This window comes from Rutidosis leptorrhynchoides, chromosome 4, assembly GCF_046630445.1.
Source record: "Rutidosis leptorrhynchoides isolate AG116_Rl617_1_P2 chromosome 4, CSIRO_AGI_Rlap_v1, whole genome shotgun sequence".
NCBI classification, from domain to species: Eukaryota; Viridiplantae; Streptophyta; class Magnoliopsida; order Asterales; family Asteraceae; genus Rutidosis; species Rutidosis leptorrhynchoides.
In genome coordinates, this window is record NC_092336.1 from 137,556,173 (window position 1) to 137,562,456 (window position 6,284).

Here is a 6,284-nt window from a genome sequence, read left to right on the forward strand (position 1 = left end):
ACAAAAGAGTGAAATGAGAAAAAGTAAGTTTCGTCATATCTTTTGACGTAGATGGGTTGATTTCCGGAGTTCAAGAGATTTGGAGAAAATCTTCGTAATAAGATTTGATTCTTCGGTAATTAAGGAAATTATGATTCTTTTCGATTTAATGCGATGATCTGTCTCGATTTTCCTGTCTGATATTATACTATAAATCTACCCCATTCGTTTCCTTATTTTCCACAGCTCATACCATTTTTGTCCCTCAATTCTTATTTTAAAGCATTCGTCAATATGCTCCATCCGGTTCTGATTCTTGATATACTTCTAACCTTCATATCCGTCATTCTTCTTTTTCATCTGCCGCCAGAAGAATCTATTCACTTCTACTATACTCTTGGTTTTATAGTATTTTTAGTCCTCCCTTGTCTTTATATTGCTATATTCATCGATATATACGGTTTATAATTTCTGGGTGGTTGTTGGGTTTTATATCTTCCCTTATATTTCGATGTCTCTGCTTCTGACTTTCCATAATCATTGACATCCACAGTTAATACTCTCTCCAATTTACTGTGATTTATATATACTTCCATTGATATTTTGAAGCTTCATGCTTTTGTTTTATCTTCCCGACTTTAAATCAAGCGAATAATGGTCCAGAATTCGTAGGTATGAATTTCGGAATGAACATAATTAATGTCCTAAAAAAAGAAACGGTAATAGCACAATCTGACTTGTCAAATTACCAGAATACCTCGAAAAAGACCAAATCATTAAGAAAATATTTTCTTGATAGTTTAGAGGTTAAATAGAATGAAAGAGTTATGTAACATGGTTTATAATGAGGGTATGATCTGTGAACCTTTATCACGTTCCATTAGAAACTCAGCATGACTTACTGTAATATAATCACGTTGATCAAGTGTCATTATATTATACTAACTCATGCTTCAGTTCCCAACGCTGCTTTAAAATATTCATAATTTAAACTCGAAGGTTTTGATGTTAAAGCGAAGGGGTACAAAATAGTTATATTTTTACTACAAAATACTATTAAATACGATACAATTTTACACAAGTTGTTTATTTATTTATAGAGTTGATATACCTAAACCTTGCTACAACACTTATAGGCAGTGTACCTAATCGTACAGTAGTGTAGTTTTTAGTAAGTCCGGTTCGTTCCACAGGGATCTTAGCCAAGTTTAACGCTATATTTTTAAAAACTATATTTGTAAAAATATAAATATATATATATAAGTAGTATTATTATTATAAAAAGGGGGTTTTTACCGTTTAATGACCGGTTTGTCGATTTTAAAACTTAAGTCGCAGTTAAAACCTAATGTAAAATATTAAAAATAAATATAACTTAATTTTAAGCGTAAAATAAATAACGATAATGAAATTGCGATAAATAAAAATGCGATAAATAAAATGATGATAAATAAAATTGCGATAATTAAAAAGTACGATAATCAAAAGTGCATTTAAATAAAATGACAGTAAATAAAAGTGCGATAAGTAAAAGTGCAATTAAATATGAAATAAAGGAATTATGCTTATTTAAACTTTCGTAATCATGATGTTTGACGTGTTGATTTTAGTTTATTACCATGGGTTAATTGTCCTTTGTCCTGGATTATTCAATATGTCCGTCTGGTTTTTGTCCATAACAGTCCATCAGTCATAAATATAAAGTGCGAGTGTCCTCGTCAAATTATCCTTATATCCGAAGTCAAATATTCCAACTAATTGGGGACTTAAACTATAATTACACCAAGTGTCCTTGTATATAATTCACCCCTGTTTTAATAAGTCCATTAACTATTAATCCATTCCCGTGTCCGGTTAAATGAATGATTATTAGTACTTATAAATATCCCGCCCATCGTGTCCGATCGAGTGTATATGGTTATTTATAGGTACGTCCAATTGTAAATCTTTATATTAAATTAACAAACTATCATTTAATTAAACAAATATAAAGCCCATTAATAGCCCATAGTCTAATTTCCACAAGTGTCGTTCTTTTGTCCAAACCCCAATTATGGTACAAAGCCCAATTACCCAATTTTAATATTTAGCCCAACATCACGATTACTTCGGCTTAAATAAGCATAATAATAACTTAGCTACGAGACATTAATTTAAAAAGGTTGAACATAACTTACAATGATTAAAAATAGCGTAGCGTTACACGGACAGAATTTCGACTTACACCCTTACAACATTCGCTAACATACCCTTATTATTATTAAAATTAAAATTAAAATTAAAATTAAAATTAAAATTATAATATATATATATATATATATATATATATATATATATATATATATATATATATACACGTTGAGAGAATGAAGAAAGAAAAAATATGTGTTTACATTTGACTGAAACTGCGAAATTTATAGCAATGTGGCCTCACTTTTTAGGTCATGCGACCGCATGAAATTCCTTCTTCCTGGCCATGCGATCGCATGGCCAGCTGGTACAGCACACATTTGGTTGTTTTCTTCTTGCCGACGGTTTAATTAAATATATATATATTATATAAATAATTTTAAGAATTATTTATATATTATATTATATTTATATGCATAGTTGACTTGTAATTTTTAGTCCGTTGCGTCGAGCATTGAGAGTTGACTCTGGTCCCGGTTCCGGATTTTCGAACTTCCTTGCGTACAATTTAATATCTTGTATTTTGCGTTTTGTGTCTTGTATTCTTGTAATTTTGAGACGTTTCTCATCAATAATTTGAACCACTTTGATTGTACTTTGTACTTTTTAGCTTTTTGGTCGTTTGCGTCTTCAAATCGTCGAATCTGTCTTTTGTCTTCACCTTTTATTATTTAAATGAATATCACTTGTAAATAGAACAATTGCAACTAAAAGCTTGTCTTTCTTGAGGGATAATGCTATGAAATATATGTTCGTTTTTAGCATTATCAAATATTCCCACACTTGAGCGTTGCTTGTCCTCAAGCAATATAGTCTTGAAAATAAAAATACTAGAATCACTTCTTTTATTCTTCACACTTTGTACATCAGTGATTTCTATACGGCAGTATAAACAATGATAGTAACGTTATGGTTTATAGTCTCACATGACTATGAAAATTTAGATCCTTAAGGAAATTGGATCTTTATGAAAACATTTGATCTTTTGAAAATTAAATCTAGCTTTTACCCTAGATAAGTTTTCCGGAATAACCCTTCACTGGTGTTTGCAAAATTGTTTTTGTGGGTTTTGTGGGTTTTAAATTTGAAAATTTTACCTCAAAACTTGCGGTTTTGTGTCACCCACTTGCTAACCTTGTATTGGGAAAGCAACACGTCCAGTATACTTGCTCCGTATATTACCTTTCGGTAAACTACCGTCCGGTTGTAAAGGAAAGCGTTGAACAAGCAACTGTTAAGGTAATGTCCCATGACATGCTTTTAATTATGGTCTATATCGTGTCGGATGCAATTACTATCCTTTGTAGGAGCAATAGTAAAGATCACCCTATAGTTTTTCGATCTGGCACAAGGTCCTGTCTTTGACCATGCTATGCAACCACCGTTCTTACGGTTGACACCCGATTTGGTTCAGGTGACCTAATGAATTTCAGGTGAATTCCTAGGATTTTACGTTCAATGGTAATGAACGCATTGAAAATAGGTTTTCAGAAAACAAATCGGTTTGTAATTTGATCAAAATATTTTCTCGTTCAAGCTCGAGTTTAGATATCTTTGAATTCCATGAGTTTGAATTCTCAATCTTTAAGGTCAATCTCAAGGATTGAGTAATATCAGTCTTAAAAGCTGATTTTTAATCTTTAAGGAGATTATCCTTTCTGGGGTTCTGATTCATTAGTCTTATCAAGCTAATTTGCACGGCGCCCTCCCCATTTTACGAGACAGATCCTCTCATGGTTAGGATAAGTCTGACCACTTGGCGACCCTGTTTGATGTTGAGGTCCGTGGATTTCCAGCTGATTTTCGAGAAAACTTTTCAATGTTTTTCGTAGACTCTACAACTGGTCTGGAAGACAATTTCCTGACCTAAATCAAGAAGAGCGTGTCTTTTTTGGAAGACTTTACTTCCTTTTAATGATGGAATTGATTCATCATGTAGATCCATCTTTTCTTTCAAATATATTATAAGAAATTGGGTAAAACTGATAAAATTGTCCAAAACAAAAGTATCTTCAGTTATTTGTACAAAAATATGTGATATATGTTTTAAATAACTTGGTAAATTTTTCCCACACTTGGCTTTTATTTTCCTTTCTTTGCCTTTTTATTGTCCTCTATTCCATTTTAAATGAATTCTAACATTTTGGGTTGTTTCTCAATTTATGTCCTTTCCGAGGTAACAATAATTTCGTTGTTAACACCTAGTTTTATTGCTCATAAATATGTATAAACATGATTTTGAGTTCATTTAATTGAAAATTTTAAAAAAATTTACTAGAATTGGGTAGTCAGTATATAAGACTAGGCTGTTCTTTATTATCAGAGAGCACTAGATTCTAATACAACTACTGCGTTACTAGTATTTTTAATGGTAACCAAGTGTTTAAGTCAAAAAATTTTAAAAATCCGAAAGAATTTAACCCCTTCCCACACTTAAGATCTTGTAATGCCCTCATTTGCAAGAAATCAGTAACAATTTAAATTATTGAGGAAAATTAGCGTAGAAAAATGATTAAATTTTACCAAAGTTTCCAAACATATTGGCGTTTGTTTGCTGAATGATAAATGGTGAACATCATTTGTTCATTCCGTCTTGTTGTTACATCACATTTGTTTTTCGTTTTGTCGTCAAAATTAGTAGCTTTTGCTGAACTTAATGCCAGTCTTTGAAAATGCGCTGTTTTACCCTGTTGTGTACAATTGACAATATACATACATACAAATAATAACATGCATGGTAATTTGAAATGGTACTTAAAATCCCACTTTCAAATCAAATATGAAATATTAGTACAAAATAATAAAAATATTAAACAATACATTAATGTATCATAATATCATATGTTTAAACATAAATAAAAGGTCGAAAAATAATAAAAAGATAAAAATCATAAAAATCACTAACGGGAACTATATCAATCTGGATAGGGGTTCCAGTTCATGTCTTCGGTCGGGTTCCATGGTTGGTCATAGGTGTACTGGTAGGCCTGGTTAGGGTCGTAGAGAGTATATGGTGGTCTCATATCGGGCTGGTGTGGAGGATAGTAAGCGGGTCGGGTCGGTACGTAATGATCCTGAGGTGATAGCCGGCTCATGATCTGATGCTGATGATAGTGCCATCTATCATGCTGTCGTTTCCTGGAATGCTCGTAATCATTCCGGGCTTGTCACTGCTCGTACCGCCTATGTCTCTCCTAGTTTGTCATTTCTACCTCATCTACATGCTGGTAGACGTCAGTCATAGCCTCCCTAATGACATCCCTAATGTCATCCGCTTCCTCCATTTCCCCATCTGAACCTCTTTCTACCTGTGGATGATTACCATCATAGGGTACTGCCTGATTGCGTCTGCTCTTTAATACCTTAGTACCTTGATAAACCCTCAATCCTAAAGGCTCAACCTGTTCCCTACATACCAAAAGTGGACCCCCTTGATCCCTATCTACACCCAAATACTCTCCAATGAGAGTAACAAAAATACCTCCTCTTATTATTCCTCCTTCCTGTATTCCTTCCACTATCTTAGACAAATAAAAACCAACACAGTAGGGGATATTAACAAAGCCTCTTGGGTCTCGAATACACTTAAGGTAGAATAAATCATGTAAGGTCATTTTCTCCTTGTTGTGACCTCTCTGTGTAATCGAGTTAGCCAGAAATCTATGAATTATACGAAGCTCGATTTTGTTAATATGTAAGTAGGTATGTGTTCCTGCCCGCCCAAAAACATTAAAATCTGACATACGCCTCCAGACGGCGTTAGCATCAAAATTCCTATCTACCCTTTCACCATGATAAATCAAGTTTGTACAATTGGGTAATAGTAATTCAGCGGGCGTATATATCTGTAAAGCCCTGGCCATGTCCAGCATGGACATCCTGTACATCCTACGGCCAAGTATAAATCTAAGAAAACTTATATCATCTAACCTATCTACATCCGCATTTAACGCTATAGTACTCATAAGCTCAACACACCATTCCTTATATACAGGTCTACGAATGGTGAATAAACGTTCCCAATCGGGAAAAGAAGAGCTGCCATACCTTTGGATCAGATGCTGTCTAACTGAGTTAGAAAGTTGGACCCTTTCCAAAGGCTCCCAATCGATTAC